A 24,185-nucleotide genomic window follows, 5' to 3' on the forward strand; every position below is an offset into this window, starting at 1 on the left:
TTTATCTTTTCCCCAGTCACTGCAAGCTTTCCAGGCCCTGATCCAGCGAAGCAGACCCAAATCATGATGTTTCCTCCACCATACTTTACGATTAGGATTATGTTTTTATGATGATATGCTGTGCCCTTTTGGTTGTTCTCAGTAAAAACATGAAAGATCAGATTTTGTCAATATTATTATTTGTGTATTATTTTAGTCATGTTATATTTATTAATACTCTTGACTTAGACAGAGATCAGATAACGTTCAAAATTCCAAAAGGTTCACATGCTTTCTTTACAGGTGTAATTAACTTTTATTTAGTTTAGTTTAGTTTAGTTTTTCCTTGAATTCAAGAATGTAGGCATGAATAATAGCAGGACTGTGGAACAGACTGACACCTAAATGCAATGTTATCATTACTAATATTTATTTTACAATGTTCTAGTGGTACTATATCCAGGCACTGTTTCTTTTGATATCAAGGGTTGTATTTAATACTGTATTACATATATGTAGTTAGTACATCTTAAGCCTAACTAGGGTTTTAGAATGGAATATGATCTATACCGGTTTTAATCACAATTAACATTTGCATAAAACTGTATGTGTGCACTGCTCAATCATGCCAGTGAGTTGGTCAGGGGTTTCTATGGCAGTGTACTAAAAACAATGGCAACTGAAACTCCTGAGTGCATCATGCTGGAGTTGGAGCTAATAGATCCTGAGCAATATTTAATTTGAGTGAAATTACTGTAATGCAGAAAATACAGAAGACATTGAAGGACATGGACTGTACAACCACCAATATCGAGTGCACCAATCACAAGCACACCAGGCTATGAAGTAAGCTATGGCATAGGGTCTGCTTAACTTTAAATTGAAATTATATAATGAAGTATAAAGAATTATTATTATCATCATTAAATGTAGTATTATAATGGAAAAAAACCTGGTTTCCTGCCTCAAAATGTAAAAATGTTCCTGCTCCTGATGAACGAGCCACTGAGCCACAAGCACTACTAACAACTCATTCATTACTCATTACTTAATCATTAACTACTCAACATTTGTGCGTGAATATTCAGGATTATCTGACCATTACTTATCATTCTTGTGTGACCCAAATTATCCCACAAACTGTTTCACTCATGCATTCACAATTACTGAACATCATGCTCAGAGCATGTGCAATAATATTCCTGTCCAAATGTCATATACTACACATACTTATGAACTAATCATTACCTAATGATTTATTGACATAGCATCTCCCAGTCTGTTCTCTCAGTTGTTCCTCAGTAACTACTCACGTTTCAGTGCACCGTTTTCTAAATTGTTACAGATTGTAGAATGATTTTTCTTTCCTAATGTCCCAGTTGGTAATATGAACATATTTATGGTGCCCTTGATATCATATTCACTCAGCTGTATACCAACCTTCCTTTTTAGAAATATGTATTTTTCTCTGAGTGCTGCCCAGACAATAAACAACAAACACAGGGTACGTTATTTATAGCTGATGAATGAGTATCAAAATGTAATATCATGCTGCCTGTTGATTTTCATACATGTATAATGTGAACTGCGGGGCTGCAGAATGGGACTTATTGGAGGTAGAGGATGAGTTGTTACAGTGCAGTGTGCTGCTTGTGTAACTGGCCTTGAGTGATGTAAGTGAACTCAGTGGCCTCTGCAGCCACAGCTTCTTTTAAGTCTCTGTGGACGTTTTTTTTTTTCTTTCTTACTATAGTAAGGATAATTATTGTAAAAGCTTTTCCCTTTTTCTCCTCTCAACTTTTTCTTCCTCTCTCTCGTTCTGTTTCCCCTTCACCTCCCTCCAATCCTGTCTTTACCACTATACTTGCTCTTCGGTATTCTCTTTATCTTTATCTCTTTGAATCTCAGGTACTCAGTATTTGGCTAACATTGCTCTTCACCCTTAAGTGTGTCACTTCTTCCTAAGAGGGATGTAAAAGAGATGCAAGAGATATGACGATAGAAAAATTGTATTTCCCAAACAGAGAAAAGCATATACGCTACACTTTGAACGTGAGACATCATGTTCTACGTATTGTTTTATTGACCTAATGCATTATGCACATCAGCCAAGTTCCATTTTGTTTTTTTTTTTTACTTGTTTTTCATTCAGAAATAGCACACAGTGGTCAGCCTTCTCAGCTCTGATTGGTTCACATAGCAAAATATAAAGTTAACATTAACAAGCTTGGTCAGAGCAGTAGCTCTATGTTTGTATCGTGACACATTTCAAGAGCACAAAAGATTAACAGTAGAAAGGTTCATGTTACTGAATTAACTTTAATTGCATTTTAGTCTATAAATATGTAAAAAAAAAATCACCAGAACACTTAATCATCAAAGTATAAAACCAAGTCATTTGAACTACATGGATATCAGTCTTTCTATTTAGAGTGATTGTGAATCAGTTTCACCTGCTTTGGTGAAAATGAAAGTGACAGCAGGCAAATGAAAGACAACCCCCCCCCAAAAAAAATACTTTTGCATTTGGTGGCCAAAGAAAAAAATGCTCTTTCTCATCCTTTCTGACTGATTCCTCTTAACATTTGTATATAAATAATAATAAAACATTTAATCCATAAAATTGCCACAACAAAAAGAATGGTTGAATAAAAAAGACCTGTGTTGTAATTATTTCAGTTATTAAAGTGTATGTTTGACTTTATTATTATTATTAGAAAATTATTATTATTTAATTCATGATTTTTTTCAAATATATTTAGAATTATACTTTTTATTACATATTTTCCACTTCTGCTATTCAGTGCTCCTCCTGTTACACCTTCCTATCTTCTCCTATCTTCTCCTCCATCCATCTCATTTCTTGACCCATCATTTTCATTTCACCTTCTCTGGTTCCCTCATCTTCTATTTTCAGTATCTGTCTTCATCCCTCATTTTACCTTTTCTCCTACTGGTCTCTCCTCTCTCTCCTCTCTGCGTTCGCTTGCGTCTTCCCCCCCATCAAAAGCAGATGATTTGACCCAGCGACCTTCTACCCGAGCTGAATGACAGTTGTACTGGCTGTATTTAGGTGTCTGCGCCAACATCCACTTCTTCTGGATGATTTCCATTACTTGCAGTGCCCTGTCATACTGCTACAGCAGATAGATGGACAGAACACAGCAACAGGAAATATTAAATTGACGGAAACAGGAGTAGGAGGAGGAGAAGTAGCATCAATTCATAATAAAGCCTGTGTAGTTGCTTCATAAATCTCCCAGCAACCGTGGCTGGTAGCGTCATGGTCTGCTGGAGAACTAGCTGTGCGCTAACAATGACTATACGCAGTGTATGAACAGGGCCTGAAGAAGAAAAATAGGTGGTGGTCTTTATGGTTAAATGTTTTAAAAAGGCAGTTCAGGTTTCATTTATTCAGATTAATTGTCACATTGTGACATAATACATTACCAATAAGATGAGGATGATAAGATTACAAGTGTTACATGGTAAAAAAGCTAATAAAAATAGAGTTGGTGACAAGGCTACAGGATGTGAAGATGCTTTTGGTCAGGTGGAAGCAGTGTATCTGTATCTGTAGTGCGGTTCAAATAAACAAGCGTACACACTCTCAACTGCCAGATACAGCCTGTAGTTTACATCACTAGTTTCTGCCTATCCTCTCTCTCTTTTTCATTTTGCTTCATTGGGAACATATTCCATATTCAAATCTGTTAATAAAAAACTATAATTGGTAGCTTTACAATATAGATGACATCTCCATTTAACTCATCAAAATGTGTTTTAGGAAGTATACTGCTCGACAAGGGGTAAGAGTAACACTTAATCGTCACAGTATAACGTCAGTTGAACTTCAGGGATATCAATCTGTCTATTTAGGAAACAAATTAGTGTGAATCACTTTCACCTGCTTTGGGGAAATGAAGGTGAGAGTAGGTGTAATGGAAATGTTTTTTCTTGTGGTGGCCACAGACTAACACTCTTTCATTGTGCTTCCTGAGTGATTTGTCTCAGGTTGGTGTCCTTGTCACTATTTGAGCATGAGACAGTACCTACAGCCCAGTCAGGTTAAACAGGTAGTTTTCAAGATTCCCACCATGGCTTGATGATTTTTGGTTTGCGTTGACCGTTGTTATGTCATTTTGTCCTGAACAAATGACACAATGTACATTAGTAAAGATTTTCATTTGATTCAACAGGATGTGATGACTTAAGTGTTCCCTTAATGTTTTTGAGCAATAAATATCTTTAAGTGATGTGACTTAAGTCAGCACAGTCAACAATAAAATGTTCCAAATGTGTTAGAAGAGGAGGAGTCAGTTGTATCTATTAAAAGTAATGAGTCAAGCTGAAATTCTCTTTTAAGGCCTGATTGGTGTTGCTGTTTGTTGGGGCGCTGTTGGCCTTAAGAATTTCAGTTTCCAGGGTAGAGTTCGTCCTGTGGTCAACACAGGACAAACTAGGTAAGAGCCTTCTTTTATGGCCACCACAGGACATGATGACGTCGCACCTGAGAAAACAAACAAACAAACAAAAAAAAACAATATTAAAATATGTGAGGAAACATTATTTGTTAATTTGATCCAGTATATATCTTCATTACAGCAGTGCTGCAACCCATACACGCCCATTGCTCACCCTCCCTTGTCACTGGCCAATTATCCAGGAACAATTAGGAGAAAACTCAAACACTAACAAGTTATTTCTATACACTAGCAAGGATGACATCTCATTGCTGAGCTGCGTTTTCCCTTAGATTTAATTTTTTCCCCTCTCTGCCTTTCTGCTCTTCCCTCCATCTCATGCTCTCTCAGGACCGCAGTAATGATAGTGAAGGGGACTTGGGGGGTAATGGATGTTTATGCAGTACAGTGAAATGTCCCCATGATTTTCCTCTTGACGAGGGCCATACTTCCTAACAAGCATGGAGATAACAGCAGATGGGCCAGACCCCTAGCAGTATAGATAGACACTGTGGTCACTGGGAATTCACCAGAAGGATAAGGGCTGGTAATGAAGAGAGATGGGTAGTTGTTATTTTATTCCAACATTGATTGGCAGCACAAACCTTGTGTTTCTAAATCCCTGTGTGCCTTTTCTACTTCTGTGTCTGTCTTAATTTGTCTTTGCATTTTTATCCCTGTGCCCTTAATTCAACAACTGGAAAAGTAGCATTTTCCAAACATGGCTGCAAACTCTTTCACAAGCAGTGCAAAGACCCACAGTATGTGTCATGTAAACCTGTTTAAACAGCTAGTCAAAGTGCCGTGTAAAGCTGAAAATCTTACCACCTTCCTGCAACATCCATCCATGCCCTAACCAGCATCAAACCTCCTGCCTTTCTGCACCTTGCAACACTTTCCACGCTTAATCTCGCAAATCAATGTCAATTACATACTGATTATGTTTGGTGCGCCTAACCATTTGTCTTGATTTGGAAGCTGTGTAAGTGTAGAAATCAGCAATCCATGTACGTGCTTGTGGATAATGAGGTTGCGGGTGGGGGCGTCACAGTGCCACAGTACAGTATTGTAACTTTAAAGGTCATGTTTGACTGTTTCTGCATCATTAGATATGAAGACTAGTCCCGATTTACTGGGAAACACAGAAAGGTCAAGCGTGACCTCTCTCTCTCTCCCTCTCTCAGGTCGTAGCTGTGCTTAGGTTCCATGTCACACTGTGAAGACAAAATGGCAGCAGCCAAGGGGCCAGAGCAATGTGCGTTGTGGCAGCACAGTGGGGATCTGTCTGAATGTTGTCCACAAGACGCCATGCCTTTGAGTTGCCATTTCATGTTTGTTACAGTTTGGAATGCATCAACTTATCATGATCCAGTGATCAAAAAGCATACTACTTGTACTTCTACTCTGCATTGTCTTCATACTTTTTTGTCTTCCATTGAATAATCTTGGTTATACAGTAGCTCTGAAACTAAAAATACATTTATTTTGTGCGATACATCCTTTAATCTGCTTTGTAAGAGCACCATTAAAAGTTGTGCTGCGTTTATGTTATCATTGATTTGTCATGGTATGACTGTGCACAGTTACTGTTGTAATTAATTCACTTTAAATCAGTGAGGTGTTATATCACATTTTCCTATTTGTCAAGAAATCTACTGAGAATATCAAAACTAGCGATGTGTTATTCCTTCTGTCAGTATTTTCTGACTTCCCTTTCCTGCCTATGGCTTATTCCCAAGTCCATTTGTTCCTACTAAATATGCAAATCTTTGTAAATCTAATACAGACATATCTTTTTGCAATTAAAAATCAGTTATAGCTAAAAAACATTAGATTTTCCCTCCTCTTCCTGACTATATTATTCAGGATCCAGATTCAAATGGGATATAGAAAGTTGTTAGTGGTTCTTTTGTTGGTGACACCTAAAGATTTATTATCGCTTACTGTATTTTGAATCTAAAAACTGAGCGTTGTGTTAATGTAAGAATGATGTGAATGGGCTGAACCCAATTAAATGGCCAGAAGCCGTGACATGTCAAGGTAAGTATGTTTATTAGAGTGGGAGTAGTCAGTGCTGGAGGATTCTGGGAGGTGTGATCCTGAGTCGACTCCAAAGGTCCAAATCCATTTCCAGGTTCCGGGTGAACAGGGTAATCCAAGGAAAGCAAAGGTACAAACAACATAGAGAGCCAAGAACTAGTTTATTAAGTGCAAAAGGCAAAGATGAGGTCCAGGTCCAAAATCAGTTGTAACAAGAACAAGGTAGGCTTTAACAAGGCTGGAAAGTTGAAGGAGTCAAATAATCTGGCAGGGAAACAAAGAATTTGGTGGTGATTGAATGGGAGCTGTCTATGCACAGGTGAAACTGATGAACGTAATTTGTTCAATAACATTTAAGATGCTCTTGTATCCTCCTTTGTAATTATCAAGTCTCAAAATTTGATTTGAGCCCTGGCTATCACTGGCGCAGTGGCATAAAAAACACCAACCAAATCCGTGGTGCTCTATTAATTAAATAGATTGATAGATATTCAGGTTGACCTCCTCCCAGGCCTTCTGCAACACCTCCCAAAAGGTTTGTTGTGCTGGCCCACAGTGAATAGTAAGGAGTAGAAGTCATGCCAACTGAAGATGCTTTACACACAATGCTGTTTGCCAATGATTTCCTTGTCAAAGAATCTTAGAATCAGCATATTTCCACCTCAAGAGGCAAGAGTTATGTATTGTACAGTATGCTTTTCACTTGGAGCCAAACACCTCAAATCTACTAATTGGACAACAAGTCTTAGTTCCAGCCATCTGAAGTCAACTTTATTTGCATCTTGGCCCACGGCAACTTTTTCGATTTGCCAACGTTAGGATATTTTTTTTTCTTGGCAACATTGCCCATGAGGCCAGCTGACCTGACTCTCATATACACAGTGTTTGTACACAAACTTTGTACAGGAGCAGTAACGCATCACTTTCTCAAACAGCACCCTTATAAGTACTTGTCTTTTTGGATAGGCTGCACTTGGACCTTCTATTGTGTGTTCTGCCTTGATAGAATCCAGCTGCGGAGATTAAAGTGTATGTAGAAGTACACCAACGCACACTAAGACCGTTTGTTGCAATTAAAGCCTGGCAGATCTTAAACATTCTAGCTGTCCATTTTTATATTTTTCCTTTCTCAAGGTCCCTTCCACTCTGTGCAAATCTCCTATTTTACCATCTCCAAAGCACCCAGACCATCATGCTGCCCCCACCATGCTTGACTAAAGGTATTAAACATTGTTCTAGCTTCTTTTCATTTGTTCTGTGTCTCACAAATGTTCTTCTGTTTGATCCGAAGACCTCAAACATGTTGTCTACTCATCTGTAGAAAACACCTTCTGCCAGTCTTCCAGTGTCCAATATCTGTACTCTTTTGCCAATTTCAATCTTTTGTTTTATTGGCCAGTCAGAAATACAACTTTTTCTTGGCAATTCTGCCATAAAGTCCAGCCACCTGGAGTCTCCTCTTGTTGATGCTGGCATTGGTGTTCTACGTGTACTATTCAGTGCAGCTACCAGTTGAGGACCTGTGAGAAGTCTTTGTCTTGAACTATATACTTCCAGGTATTTGTCTTTAATATTTGTACAGTTGTGCATCAGAGCCTCCCACTTCTTTTTCTGTTCCTGTTAGATTCAGTTTGTGCTGCTCTCTGAAGGCCGTAGTTAACAGAAAGTTCTTTCTTTTTTTTTTGCAGTTTCTAGCATTGAGTAGCCTTCTTTTCTAAGGACAACAATAGACTGACACATCTCTAATGTAAGTTCTTTCTTTCTGGCTACTGGTACCTATTGGAACCTGTAAACAAACAACTGCTGATGTTCAGATACTAAACTAACCTAAAGAATGACCTTGTTTGCTCCATTAGTACAAATGTTCTCAGCTGCCTTATTAAACAATTAACTTGAATTAGCAGCCATACCAGAAGATTGATGCAGAGGACTGACAAAATTACTAATAATTAAATGGCCGAAATGAAAAAATTTAGATAATTCTTTGAAAATCATGTGATTAATTTTAATAGTTTGTGAAATGGATAGAGTTGTTTTTGAATTGCATGAAAATGTGTTTTTCTTTAGAAAAGAAAGACATTTGCAAGTGATCCCAAACCTTTGAACACTAGTGAACACTAAGGGTCCTTAGACAAGACCTCCTTACGCTTACCCTGCCTACCATTGTACCCTCGCTTTGGATAAAAGCATCTGCTAAATGACTAAGTGTAAATGTAAATGTAATGTACATAGAAGTCTTTAAAGTCTTGGCTATAGCTCATGAAGAAAAAATCTTCCTTTCACAAGACGTGTAAAATTTACAAATGAGTTTCTACGGAACGCTGTTTTTGTTTGGACATTTAAATAATAATGATAATAATAATAATAACGTGTGTGTTCTTTGTTAAAGCACATTAAAACTGTGCGATGAAAAAGTTAATGTCACAGTTAGTAATAGCAGGAGTAGCAGCAGCAACAGCCACAGCAATCATAGTCAAATTAAATAGAAAAAAATCTGATGCACAATTTCAATATAGGATCCAAATTTAATGAAATGATATAAAATGCAAACCCTATTATGACAACAATTAGCAAGTTTCTTTCTGTTTGAAGACAGATATCCACATTTGAAAAAAGATGCATCAGTGAAGCACAATGTTATTCTCTCTGTTATTGGAAATAATTGCAATCATTTAGTTAAGTTGAGTAATCTGTGCCTCTTAAGAGCACAATTTTATCTCCAACTCTCTTCTGAATTTCTAACTATACCCATTTTGTTTCTCTTTACATTTTTTTAAGATGTTAAAATTGAGCCCTGTTTTCCATACTACCTTTCAAACAGACAACCCTTATAGAAAAGTGTGATGTCTAGCCACTTAGCAGGAGTGATAAAGACAAGGACAGCAAATGAAAGAATGGAGGGATAAAGATGGCAAAGAATTGTGCAAATGTTTACTAAAGTATGGAAAAGATGCATAATTAGAATGACATTTAGCATAGCCAACAAGTTCCGGTAGGGTTTCACAGCCTTTGTTTGGCAACAAATCTCACAACAACAAATCATTAAATCTCCACATGGCATCAGTCTAGGGGTTGCGGCCATGAACTCTGGGACAAACAAACACTCATCAGCAGCAACGTCAGTGGCAATAGAGCAAGAGGTGGGTGGAGTATCACAGGCTTCCCTCAGCTCCCAAATGAGGTGAAGCTGGTGCTTTCTGCTAATATGCAACTGACCCCTGACAAGCACTATCTCCTGGCTCAAGATATGCAGAGAAATCCAGGAGGTCACATTAGTGGGCTAGTTATAACAGAGAGTCAAATGTCTGTCAGCACAGTCCCAGCTAAAAGGCTGTAGCCACACACACAATGAGCTGCCATCTATCTGAGGACTTAATAAGTGACAACACTGGATCACTCATAATGTATGGGTAGCCATTAACCAAGAGAGGGACAGGCCCTATACATGACATGATCCTTATCTATGTGTTTTCATTTCTCTCCTTCTTTCTCCCCACACTTGAATTAATGACCCAGTCACCCAGGAGAGGAGGAATCTAGTGCTCTCTTCATGTTATTTAAATGAGTCCTAACCCCTTTTCCACTAAAGGGGGTGAGGGGGGTGGGGGGGGGTGGGGGGGGGGGGGATGTCAAGCGCAGCGGAGCAATAAGGGCGATGCAAGCAAGAACATGGCTTTAACATAAGGAGCCAAGCAACCGCTGTGTATGTTTTCACATTAATGCAGATGGGCATATTGATCCCGGATGCAGACACTGGAATTAAGCCAGTGAGTTGGAGCAAAGCTCATTAGACCCTGTGTAATGCCAGCCCCCCACAGTTGCAGAAACACATTGAGATAAAACAAATGAAGGCACCAAGAGCAACACAAAACTCAGGTCACGTACACATGCATGTATATCTCAAAGCTATGGAAATGCGCACATAAACAAGAGCCTTGTTTAATATATATCTAAACCTGGGATAACAGAGACAGCAAGGAGCTTAAAAATTTGTTGGATGGATTTGTAAAGAATGGAATTGCCCCCTATCTGATGATGCAGATGTTTTCACTGAAATAATGTGTCTACTTCATCAAAAATCTTCCCATTCAACAGTCCCTCTCATGTGTAACACACTGGACTAAGAATAAAATAGTAGATGAGATTAACCTTTTGGATAACATTTAGATCTCTATGACATATTCACACCACTCCAAAATACATATATATTCTTCCAGTGAATTTAAGTCAGCTTCACCGAACAGATATATGGAAACTAAAACAAGCAGATTTAGAAGGAAAGCACTTTACTAAACCTACTCTGAGAGAACTGACGAAGCCTCCTGCGTGGAAGGTGTATGAGCATCAAGGTATCACTATTGATGTGTAGGAAATGCCTGGGACTTCTATGAGAGCTTGAATGCCTGCCAAAGTTAGTGCTAAACACCGTACAAGGCTTCCTGCATGAAAGAAAGGGGAAAAAATAGCCTACTGCTAGCTAGTCGAAGAAGGTGCCTTTTTGTCTCCAGGTTGTGCTACTGTGTGACAGGATTGGTAAATTGTCAAGAACAGGCTTTCAGGTTCTCAAGCCCCTTACTGAGATGGGGTTTTCCGAAGGAGAAATTGAAGGAAATAACAGTAAGGTAAGAACAGGCACCTGCCCAGTCAGATCGTTCCTAAATTAAACAGAGTGATTAAATGTTAAACAGGACATTATTTGAAATTATAAAATAAATTATAAAATGACCCCGTTTCCTGGTTTTAGATGTGCCTTACATCTGTTCCAATGTGACGAAGAAAACTCAAATGTTGGAATGACAGCATGCAGAAGTATAGAATAGTCTTGGCATTGGTATAGTAAGCTCGAAGGTTTTCAGTCTCATTATTGGGAAGATTTGTGCACTGCCAGTTTTGCTGCCTTGTTTGAAAAGAGCACATCAGTGAATGTTGTTGTCATGGTTTCCTTTGTTCCAGCCTGTATGAAGGAGTCACTTTGGATCGCTGTGAACTTGAGGTTGCAAAGAAGGAGTGTCTGTAAATGACGGCCGCCCAAGCTGCACAGCAGGTTGCAGAGATGCTGTATGTGAGAGGTGACATGAGGACTGAGGATCTGTGGTGGACCCAATGAAAGCTTTGCTAACCTTTATACAGAGGGAGAGAAAAGGACAAAGGGAAAGAAAAACGCTGTTTGTTTGAAGTTATGTCCGGCTGTTACTGAATTTCATTTTGTGGAACATCCCTCTTTTATTTTTTTTACTGTTGCTATAGTAACATCTCTTTAATTGTGCAAAGTATCTCAATTCAACGAACCCTCTTGGCTTCTAAGTCAGTGAACAAATGAAGTGTTCGCCAAACGCAATCATTTTGTGATTTTTCTATAAAAGCAATTATTTCATTTAAGCTAAGAAAAGAAAAGTCCAAACAGTAAAGAAGCAGATTAGTGTGGTTCACGGAGAAGCTGGGAACTAAGATATGAGCTTCCACAGGAACGCTCACTCATCTTTTGGCTCATTATACTGTGTATTGACATGTGACGAGAGCACCCCATTAGCTTAGTGTGCTCACTAGTCTTGTGGCCTGAACAGATTGCGCACGACACTTAAAAACCTAAAATACTTGAGAGTGTGATGTGTTTAGAAGACGTCCAGGTGCAGGTATATCGAGGTAACACAACACTCCCCCAGTTTGTGTGATTTCCAAATTTGTGTAGGAGGGGTGGACAGTCCAAAAGACAGTTTTTTTCATAACTCTAAAGAAGGAACTGAAGTAATGTGATGGTGTCAGAGCAATTACAGTGACTTTATACTATTGGCCTGTAGTTAAACATGAATCCCCCAGTAGAGTTGTTGATGCCTTCTGTTTCAAAATGCACTCATATAGGTAATGACCACATAAACACATTCAAGAATCAGATGGAAAAAAAAGAAAATCTATGTTTTGTTTTGAAGAATTATGTCATTCTGCCACTGGTAAGCTGCAAATACACTATAATACCTTCAAGTCCATCTCCTCTGATGTCTTAATACATTCGGGTAGACTGCAGTCAATTCTACATTCTGGGTAGTGGCATTTGAAATAATCTCATCTCAAAGAATCAAACTGACTTCAGTGCTTCCTCCCATGAAAGATTCATTGGCTGGAAGTTTTTGGCCTGTCATCTTTAAAATTCAGCCTGGACATCTTTCATTGAGGGAGAAAAGGAAAAAAAAACAACAAACACACAACAACAGTACTGGTTGACAAGTGTGGAAAATGATGGAAACTTTCTTTGCTGATGGGTAACAGGTCTGTTGGCAGGATGCTGCCAGTGACAGGAGGGACTGGAGGACGATTTGCTGAAACTATCTGAACCTGCGAGCCATTTATCAGGTGGACTGTAATGAACAAAAGCAACATCTCTGAATTTTTTTTTTTCTGCTGTTCAATACCATATCTGTTCTCTGTCGCTATCTAGTTAGTGCTGCTCTGAGGGATCGCCCTGTCTGACATTTGGGACTTGTCAGACATGGTGATGGATGATTGAGGGGGTTGTGGTAACACCTCTAACTAAATGTTCCCTCTGTTAAGGGCTTCTGAGCTTTCTCTCCCAACCACCTTCTTTTATACATGACCATTGGCTCTGGGTTTTTACCAGCAAGCTGCCAGTTTCCCAACAGCCCTGCAGAGCTTTGTTGCAGCTCAGAATCTATCCAGTCCTATTTTGTTGATATGTCGAACTTGTCTCTGAATATGAGAAAGTGAAAAAAATGGAGCTATAGTGTGAGAAAACAAAAGCCAGTATGATTTTTCGCTGTGACTAAATGGTTGCCGTTGTTGTCAAACTGTAAATTATAGTGAGATCAACAAGCGAGATACTGTCTGTCTGTTACTGAAGGACCCAGACTGTTGCACTAACGGAAGCAACACAGCAATACAACTGCTGACGGTACACCAAGTGTACTGGGTCCATATAGTTGGAGTATTAGATGTCAGGTCATTTTTGCATGACAACAGGGAAGTGGTATTGAGCTGTTGTGTAAACTTACTGCACTAGCTTATGCATCAATGAAGCAAGATGTCGCCCGGTGCAAATGGGTGGCAGGATGAGTAAAAAACATAAAAAACAAACAGTCGCTTCCTTATGTTAAATTGCATATGTAATGCACATCATAATGCACAACAGTGAAAACAGTAGAATCATATGTTTTATAATATCTGCTATAATTTATTCTTTCATGTTGAACACTGAGTCAGTGATAAATGTATCCACACACACACACACACAGTCTCCCATGTTGGCTGGTGTAATAGCAGCTGTCCATGCTTTACCATGCATGGATGTTAGGCTCAGTTCTCCCTTTTACATTCACAAAGCCAGTTCCCTAGCCTCTATATCTTTGAGCCACACACACACACACACACACACACACACACACACATACACAGAGAGAGAGAGCTCTCCACGTCCCAAGCTTTCCTAGCTTTCCCTCTCTGATTGCAATTAGTGAATTATGCACTTGGACTTTGGCCAGCTATGAAGGATTAAATTATTCATAAATGTTAATAGGCACTGCCTCTCTCTCTCTTTCTCTGACTCTAGCTCTCTTCTCTCTCTCTCTCTCTGATTTTCCCTCTCTCTTATCCCTCCAATCCTCCTCCTGGGCCCTAGCTCATATTGCCCATGCTGGAGAGATAATATTGACCTTTTCATTGGGGCATGTTATTAGGAGCTGCTCTCTATTAAAACAAATGATGACATTGTCTGTAAAGCACAATACAATAAGTCATTTCAAAGAAATTACTTTAGCTTCCGCCCAGCGAGAACAAGAGTAAACTCAATACAGCTCTGGGAAGTCAAACTAAAATGAACAATGATGAATGAAGTAAACAGAAGCTGGAAAAAAAAATCTACATTTAGCATCATACACGCTGTGATGCAGCAGTGTTTTCTATATCAGCATGTATTTGCATAGAGCTGCTAGCCTTACACTAAATTAGCCCATTATTACTACTGCAATCTCACATCTTGTCTTAAAGGTGTTATGCACGGCATTTTGTTTTATTTAATAGCAATATGTCTTTGTCTAATTAATGTAAAGAAATAGTTTTGGCTTCTTATTAATACATTTAGCAGACCAGTGGTTTTGTTGGAATTTCTTCCAAATAAAGACATTTTACAAAATCTGTTGCTTCAAGCATCCTTTTGAGTTCATCTTCAGATAAATCAAATCTCTCTGAATTTTTTACTTAGCTGTCCACTTTGAATCTAATAACATTATATGTTAGTGTTAAAGTTGCAGATATGTTGTTGCGCTTCCTACTTTAAGAGTTAAAGTAAGATCTAGGCTCAGCGTTTGGATCCAACAATGATCTTCATTTCACCTGTTTGGTAATTTAATTTATTTATAAATGTTTCTCTTTGTTTTTTCATCTCTACATAAAAGTTGAGATATTTATTTTATATTTGTGGACTAAGCATCATTGGCTGTGGATTAGACAGTAGAGCAAGCTATCCATTGGTGTGTTTTGCAGTTCGATCCCTGTTTCTTTCTGTCCACATATTGAAGACACTGAACCTCTCTTTGCTGCCAGGAGGCAGGTCAGCAAAGTGAAGTGTTTTGTCCATAAAATCACTCAAGTACATCTCAAAGTTTACTTTTCTTTCTTCGTATCTCAAAGAATCCAGGAGAAAACTAAGTGCACTTAGATCTACTTTTTTATTGCTTTTGCTTTTTCTGTCCCTAAAATTCATCTTAGCTGTTGCTCTATATTTCTCCGTAGGTGAAACAGTTCAGACGTCACTACACTCAAAATAAAAATGTGATTTACTTTACAGGAGACAAAGCAAAGAACTGTGGGATTGGCAGGCTGGTGCATATCAATCCAAATGGTCATTTGGAGAGAATTTTTGAAGGTTAGAATCTAATTCGTTAAAAAACAGCAAAATGTTCATTTTTGACATACAAATTTTACAGTTCACTAACAAATTGGCAAATCCAGCTGATGAGGACAATCATGAAACAATGTGAAACTCCAGAACAGCCACTGAACGAACTTTGACCATGATTATTTTGTCAACAACCTATTTTTGGGTTTAATTTGGAGGACTTGTTGTTCACCGTCCAACCCTGAAGAGGATAAAAATCTAGGGAGTCATTTTTCTCAGAGCTTTTTACTCCTTCCTCCCCTTGCCTTCATGAAAACTGTGAAAGCCCCGTCTTTGTTTGCAAAACAGCACCCTTTTCTTGTTTTGTGCCAATATGCAAAGGAGGGGACTGTAGAAGTTGTTAATCTAGTAACAGGGACTGTTTGAACACCGTGCTAATAATTGTACTAATAATTCTAGCAGTAGCAATGCCTTTGAAATACTCTGTGTGGCCAACTTGGTTTAAACATTGAGTTTAAACCAGTCTTTTATTAAGTTAGAAAATGCTACATGTAGAGTCGGCATTGGGCTGTAACATTTTACTGAATGCTTTGGTGTGAATATAAAAATCACCTCCTTTCCCCCACTACCGTGTCAGACATGCAACAGACTGACTAAGCTGCTGTTGGTCATTATACGTGTTGAAAGGCCGAGCAGCTTCACAGCTCAGTCTGTCCGACTGCTTGTCAATCAATCTTAAGTCCAGCATTCAGTGAAAGCGGGCCGCACGTGCAGAATGTGATTGACGCATGGAAAGAGAAAGACAAGATTAAAGCAGAAATCCAAGTGAAGTTGTCCATCTCTTTCTGGAAAGGAAACACAATCAAATAACAAATTCTCCCTCAAGGAACAGCTTAAGGTTTAGAATAGCAGGGTCTCTGTACTCTTCTGTTATTTTTTTTTGTGAAACAATAACTTCCAGCCCTCTGAAGGTGCTGAATTTAGTTGCATTGACAGCATGGAAGGATACAGGTACTGATGCAATTCTGGTGATCATGGCTCCTTTTACACAGAACACTGCCATATAGGTGAGAAGGTGTCCCCCTCTTTAAGACGCCTTCGTCTTTTTGCACTGCACACCAGCTAAACGTGGTTGATGTGCATCAACTGCAACATGATCAGTTTTTCACAGACCGCTGTGATGTGCAGCAGGATGGAATTAGTGGATAAAGTTCAAGTTGGAGTAAGATTGGCGTCCGGTAAATCCTAATAAAACACAACTGATTGGTTTATGTCACCAAATAACTGACCACGATCTTCTCCGGCCTTCATCAATATACTTGGACACTGTAGAGGTGCTTGGTGGTCGAGGTGAGTCTCCCATTTCTGCAGCAGAGCGTCTCATTACTTAAACACATTGATTAAAGAAAGCAGAATGTTACAGTGATCGTTAATGTACTAAACATAATGTATGACAACTCTGCTTGACCTCATCATCATACAGTATCATAAAACGGTTTCATGTCAGTAAAACAACTGTGTATCTGATCTCACAATAAAACAAACTTTCACACCCCTTCTCCCTCCCTCACGCTTAAAGGAGGGTCCACACAAGCCCCATCACACTGGCTTGGTACGTTTTATACACCACAATAAGGGGGTGTATTGGTGCTGTAAAACCGTCTTAAAGAGGCAGTGGAAAAGGGACTAATGTTTACCATCAGTGTTGACTAAGAAGTTCTTTTACAAAGGTTTCCAAGATTTTACATTTGAACCCTTCACGGAAACCTGGAAACAAGGTCGGCTGGTGAAAATCCTGAAGATCCCACATTATCAAAAACCAAGATAGGTTTACCTCTATCTGCTGGGGTAACTCAGGTGATAACAATACAATACATAAATTAATGGCTGAGATGTTGAGGAATTAAGACAAGACTGTGTAACAAACCAGAACCAACACACTGACCAGGAGTCAGTGGAACACAGTAAATACCAAGCAGGACAATTCACACCTGACGCCAGATACCATCTTTGAACAGAGACAAAGAGAGAGGCCTTCATGTGTGCTTAGAAGTCTCTGTGGTAGTGTGTGCTTTAAAACTACCCATGGCAGTGCCATACGATGTCTGATGAATGCCTGTCTTTATTAGAAACCATTAATAAGGCGGAATGCCCCTCACCATCCCATCCTCTCAAAGACAATGCGTGTCAACATGAACAATTACCAGGCTGATAAAATGCACATGGCCCCGTCTACTTCATTGCCAGGGCCCTGATGGATTACACGGGACATTTATTTAGCTGGAGAGGAGCTCAGATAAATCTTATAGATATATCCTCTGGTCTGTGATCTCCACAGAGAGATCCGCCGCGGATCTAGTGATGACTTTTAAGAGTTTTTGCTTATTTCCTACTGCTTGTAATTTATTGTATTTATGATTATGAAAGAATAAACCACAAACTCAGGATAAGAGTCTGCGTATGCACACATACAGTATATAAATGTGCAGATTACATAAAAGTGCCACTGAATCACTATAACAATCAGCGCAAACCATCATGTTGTGATGGAACACATTTTTTGAAGAGCTACATTTTACAGAAAGTTGCGAGGAGGTGGATGGCAGGTGTATACTGTGCATGACTGACAATCCTCAGACCCAAGTTTCAGATCAAAGTCCCATATGAGGTTAGCAAGAAAGGTACTCAGAGGGTTAGAGAAAGATCATGTTTTAGTTTAAATCTTAATGCAGACACTGTATGTGTGAAATTACTGTTCCAATTTTGCCTTTTATCCCGACGTTGAACTGCAAGATTAGATATTGTCTGAGGATAGTTGCCTGTGTGTTTCATGAATGTTAAGTATCAGGGTATGTGCTTGTCATTTAAGGTGATTATGAACATATGATCATTATGTCAATAGAAAACATAATCTGGTGTGTTACGTTTAAAACAAACATATTTGTGTTTGGATTTTAGTTGTATATGAATGTATATTTTAGTAGGCTGTGTTTCCTGAAGGCTTAAGTGTCATGCCACAGCCGGATTCATTAATTCATTCGTCCATCAATTTTCCTAACTGCTGGAGCCTATCCCAGCTGTCATTGGGCTGGACAGGTTGCAAGTCTATCACAGGGCATCCTAGATCAACTGCATTAAGTTTAAAAAAGTAATGTCATCCATGTGAAATCATGGCATCAGTAGCATCTTAAAGTACAGCTGCAACATGTTTTCTGACACTAATCATTAATCAGTGCTTATTAATCACTACTTCAGCGTCAGTGCATAAAGAGCAGTGCGTTACCTTAAGGCTATTTGCAGTAACCACCAAGGTCTTGAAGGTCAGATGACTGTACTAGAAGCCCCCCCCCCCTTTTGTTTTTATGTAGCCAACACTATTTACAATATTTACAGGTACATACAACAGATCCCTGACATGCTCAGAATGAAAAACATTAGAGTCCTACCTAATAAGAGGAAGAATAGACTGATACAACAGACATGTTATTACCACTGTATCTTCAAATCTCCTTGCTCGGTCACTGTAGAAAAGTGAAAGCCTCTACTTGTCTAGTTTGGGAGGGTGGTACTGAGAATTGATCTGCTTTTCTGTTCCTCAGGCTGCCTCTCTTACCTGTCCACAGTCTATTTTCATCTCCTCCATTGAGCAACAACACCAACACACTTCTTATGCCATCAGAGGACAGTGAGAGAGACAAAGAGCCCCAGCTGTTGGCCCATTATTATTAAAACCTTGCTGTTTATTCTGGAGTAGTGGCTGCTGTTCTTCATCCACCAAAAATTAATGAGATCCTTTCTGCTAACAGACACTTTGAGCGTGGCAAGCAGAGAAGCGAGGGACTCCAAAAGGCTTTGATGAGCCAGTAAGCTTTTAGTTACATAGTATCTCTTCATTTAAGGGCGCACACCATGTCTGCAGAGGTTTACTGTCTGAAGCAGACACAGCAGAGGAGGAGAAACAAACAGTAATCTACTTCGGCATCCTGCTGTCACAATCATGTGCCATATGAAAACATTTCACCGCAGCTCCAGTCACTATAGCTCAGAATTTCCTGTTGTCATGCATCCTACATGATATTGAAAAATTGTTTGGCCTCTTGAAAGTGAAATAAAAGCTGATCAAAGTCACACACCGTGCCTCCCTCACAGATTATTGTCTTGCTTTTGACTATGTTTGCATCTGCTGCAGTCCCTCTACTGTAAAATCATGCAATATATTTGCAAAAATATTCATTCACCAACCAGGCTTAAGACATTGCCGTGTCAATGAGCAGCAATTGCTTGCTCACTACAAATGGATTGTGCCAGCTAGCTATCCCACTTGAGCATTTTTTCTTTTATTTGTTTCTTATCAGAGGCTTTTACCTTTGCAAGTGCAAGTGATGCTGAATACGAGCGCGTTACCTCCAGTACTTAACAGCTATTTTGTTCCACAATGAAAACAATCCAAAATTTTCCAGGAAGAAGAAGAAAAAATAGTATACCTGATTGTTTCTGAGGGAAATATAATCAGAGAGGAAACCATGTTATTGAACGCATTATCATATCCACATCAGAGCTGGCGGAGGTAAGGGCATGCTGATAAAAGAAATGCAGGAGGCCTATTTGTGATGTGCGGCAAAGCGTCCATCAACTGAAAACTGTTATTATCTTGAAATCCTGGAAACAGGACTACAGGACTACATTTTAAAAAAATAACTCTTAACAGTAATAGGCTCCAAGCATGGTTCAAATAAGCATGTGGGTGCAAAGGGCCCGGCAAGCACCAATGTGCATTACTAGTGAAGCGCTGAAATCGTGCTGTTATCTTTGAAGGTAATCGAACTGAGACCACAAGCTGTCAAAAGTAGAAGTTGACTCAGATGGGGTCAGCTTTCTATTGCTGTGTTATGCTATAACTCTCCTAGCGACAACGCTCAGACGGCAGCTCACACTTGCGTCATGCTAATGACACAGAAGGTATGACTCAAAGCGCCTGTGTTCACATACTTGCATGAAACATGTTTGAAGCCTGAAGGGTGAGTGCGGTCAGATCGTGAGTCATAACATGTGGACTATTGGTGGTGTATGCTCCAGCGTTGGAACATGTATCAAACTGACTCAGGTTTGAATGTGTACCAGCCGTCAGAAAAAAGAAAAATGTGGGACTTGTGGTCACATCTAAAATAAGGTTAGAAAACAACTAAACAAGGTCTCCATGACAGCATGGGATGACACCAAAAAAGCAAAAAAATAGATGAATGAGAAATCAGTGAAGGAGTTTTGAAACATCCAGGGTGTAGGATGTGTAGCACCATGTAGGAACTTCTTTCATTTAGCGCTGGAACATGTATGATATAAAACACTTTATGTCATTCAGCCACCACTAGTTATACACAGAAACTTTAACAGAACCATTTGTACAAATCCTATATTTCTCTCTCTCTCGCTGTATGTGTTTGAGTGAGTGGCCCTCCACAGGTCCAAGCTGTGCTCTTGGTGTGTATTTAAGTGAAGAAGTTACCCATCCCTCATTAATTCCCCCAGATTAGCATATTGATGACAGTTAGAAGAGGATTGTACACACCACTACCCCAGACTGCTGCACACAGCCGAGTACAGCCTTGGACATGCTTCTGACTGTGTGTGTGTGTGTGTAGTAGTAGTAGTAGTAGTGGTGGTGTTAATATGTGTAGCTGCTCTGGCTTGCGACTCTATATAGTACACACTGAGACACGGGGGTAGTTGTGCGTTTTATGGAAATTGTCTTCATGCCAGGATGCCAAGTTGATCTCAGGCACAACATGCCACTGAGGCTCTGTGGAAATGCAATCAGTCAGCTCCGACAGGGGTCCCCCAATTCATTTGAAACTGCAAATCTCAAAATTGGCCAAAGGAAATTGGGTAAGGCCAAGCTGGTCAAAAGCACCAACACTGATTTGCTTTAAAGGGAAAAATGTACTGCAGCAAACTAACATGCAGCAAAGCTTAAGACACACAGCACACCTTAAAACTGTTGAGAGACAAGCAATTACAGTGTAGCTGGGAAGATACAAGAGATAAAGGAGAAAATATTTTGAAATGTATGTCAGAGAGCTCAGTTTCAGGAGAATACAGGCCAGAGTGCTGTCATGCTGCTTTGAGAGCAACAAGGCCAAATGAAAATTGCTGGGTTGATGCAATGTCAACTACTGACACCACAGCTACACTGTGGACATGGCTCCCTCAGATGATGCACTCATACCATGCTAGCCTACCATTAACATACCATTCTGGCTTTGGACTTCAAAAGAGAGATTTCTGAGGCCACATTAATGCATTACTGTTAAAAAACTTACTGTAATACTTTAAAAATCTTTTTTAATTATAAAAAAAAAACCCTGTCACATCTCTATACGTACAGGATGCCACATGTATATGACAGGAAACTATGCATGCACATCCTGTGCAAATCAAAGCATTTAGTGGTTAAATGCAACCCTCCACAACATCCATCCTGTCCAAATATCAGGTGCTATTGAATGTAACAGCTGACTGAATAGGTGATGACTGGTGTGCAGCACTACTTCAGTTTTATTATCAGAAAGGAGGAAAATGGATAGAGTCTGATTTCTGCCCTGCAAAATTTAGTTTTGTTGAGATAATATTTGCTGGAAAACAGTTTCCTCGGTGAGAGAGAGATGTAAATCTTCACCTCTGAGAACTGTAGAGTGGAATTGAGGAACCTATTAGATATTGTTGTGCTGTTGGGTTAAAAAGCTTAGTTCTGACACCAATTACTAGAACTAGATCTGAACTAACCTTCTCCGGCTAAAAGTACACCATCAACTCCACTCTGCAGTAATACTGATTAAAGATAATGTATCCACAGTCACCAGCCAAAACTTCTTCTTAGGTTTGTTTCTCCTAGTGAGGAAAAAGGGGACACGATTTAGATTCAGGTAAAGTTATGCATTGCATGCAATGGATGCACATGTATTTGTGTATTTGAGTGAAAAACAGAGACTTACTAAGAGGCCACCATGACGTGGTGATGATGTGCAAAGTCAGCAGAAGAAGGTGGTCAGCTGCTCTTTTTTAGTTTTAGCTACAAACCCTTCAACTACCCCGACATTTCCTTCTGCACAGCCAGTGAATGTTGGCATTAGAGATGAACAATAAGGTGTCCAAATTGTCCAATATGTACAAAGCTCTATGGAATAATATGTTTTGCATTACTCAGCTGGGATCACAGGGCAAAAAGTCACACACGATTTGACTCTTTCTACAAATTTGCACCTAAAAAAGCTCAGAATATTCATATAATACAATATAATTACATTAAACATATGTGTTTAGCCCCGGTAACTGAATGGCTATAGTGCAATTCATGTAACTGTAAAGTTCCTGATTCAAGTCTGATTTAGAACTTTAGTTAAAAACGGTAAAATGCTAAAAAAATTCACATTAAGACATTAAATATTGCCAATTTTCAGAATCTATCTAAATGACCATCATACGAGTTATAGCCAAATCAGTTAAAAGCCAAAGCTGATGGTACTGTACAATGGAGGAACACTGATTATCAGGGGACCTGCGGAGGAAAGCAGCTCATCTGGCATTTGGAGAGAAATCTGGGATTAGTGCAGAGGAGATTTACATCACTATAGCACCTGTAGCTTGGCATTTCAGAGATTCATACTTGACTGTAACACAGTAACATTCTCCGACTCGTTCACATCTGTTAGAACAAACTGCGCTCACACTGAGAGAGGCAGAAAGAAAGGCAGAGAAGGAGAGAGCTACAGATGGTCGATGGTAAGTAGGTTTTATCACTACACCAGCTATACAAACAGGTGCAAGTTATAATGTTGTTGCCTCTGTCACCCATGAGGAGTTGCTAAATTCAGTTGGATGCTTTGTAGGTTTTAACTTTAAAGGCAACAAAAATGTAACAAATTTTCATATATTTAGTTAATTGGGTTAGGGTTAGGGTCAGCAGAGGAAAATCAAAGCTGGATAATATGAGTTATAATAAATAAAATTAAACAGCAGTGAGAAGACAGAAAATACTGGTTATTTACCAGACCCGGCCCTGCTGATCCTCTGTGGAGCTCCCTGAACATGTCATGATCCAGCATCACTGCCAGTGTCCACTGGGGACACAATGCCACACACCCTCCCAGCTCACCTAGTAAACTGCTACACTTAGCACCCAGCTACGTCGACCCCAAAGGTACAACATAGAATTAACAATTAGGTTTAATGAGTACGAGCTAAAGGCTTAAAATAATTGCTGAAGTTAGTTAAGATCTATTTTCTAGAGTCTAAAATATGCAAATCATGTGTGTGTGTGTGTGTGTGTGATTGTATGGAGTATGCATGGCAGGACAACACCGAGGGAAAAAACACTGTTCTGCATCTGAACACTTACCACTCCACTACTACATTCATCCATCCAATATCAACATTTCAGCTTTTATTTCCTGATCTGCATCCGATACACAACTTAGAAGACAGAAGTTTGTGTGGCATTCACAGACTGTACACAGTGTAGGTCAGGTGCCTTCTGCAAGCAAATGCAACACCTTTCGTTAGAGAAGTATGTCAGGTATAGTTCATTAAACTGAGTTCAATATTCACAATTGTGAACTATTAGCGTCTGCTAGTTCTGTTGAATCTGTGTGCAACTTTGAGCTTGCTCTTGTTAGGTGTGAACTTACACAACAGTGCCTGCAGGTAATTTAGAGTCACCAATTAACCAACTTAATATGCATGTCTGTGCAGAAACCCACACAGGCACGAGGACAGCATGCACATGCCACACATACAGGCTACAGCCGGCCAGTGCTCCTGCACCCATTACCTTCTAGCTGTGGGACAGCAGTGGTACCGCCTCA

Source organism: Anabas testudineus, chromosome 2 (genome assembly GCF_900324465.2).
Source record: "Anabas testudineus chromosome 2, fAnaTes1.2, whole genome shotgun sequence".
NCBI classification, from domain to species: Eukaryota; Metazoa; Chordata; class Actinopteri; order Anabantiformes; family Anabantidae; genus Anabas; species Anabas testudineus.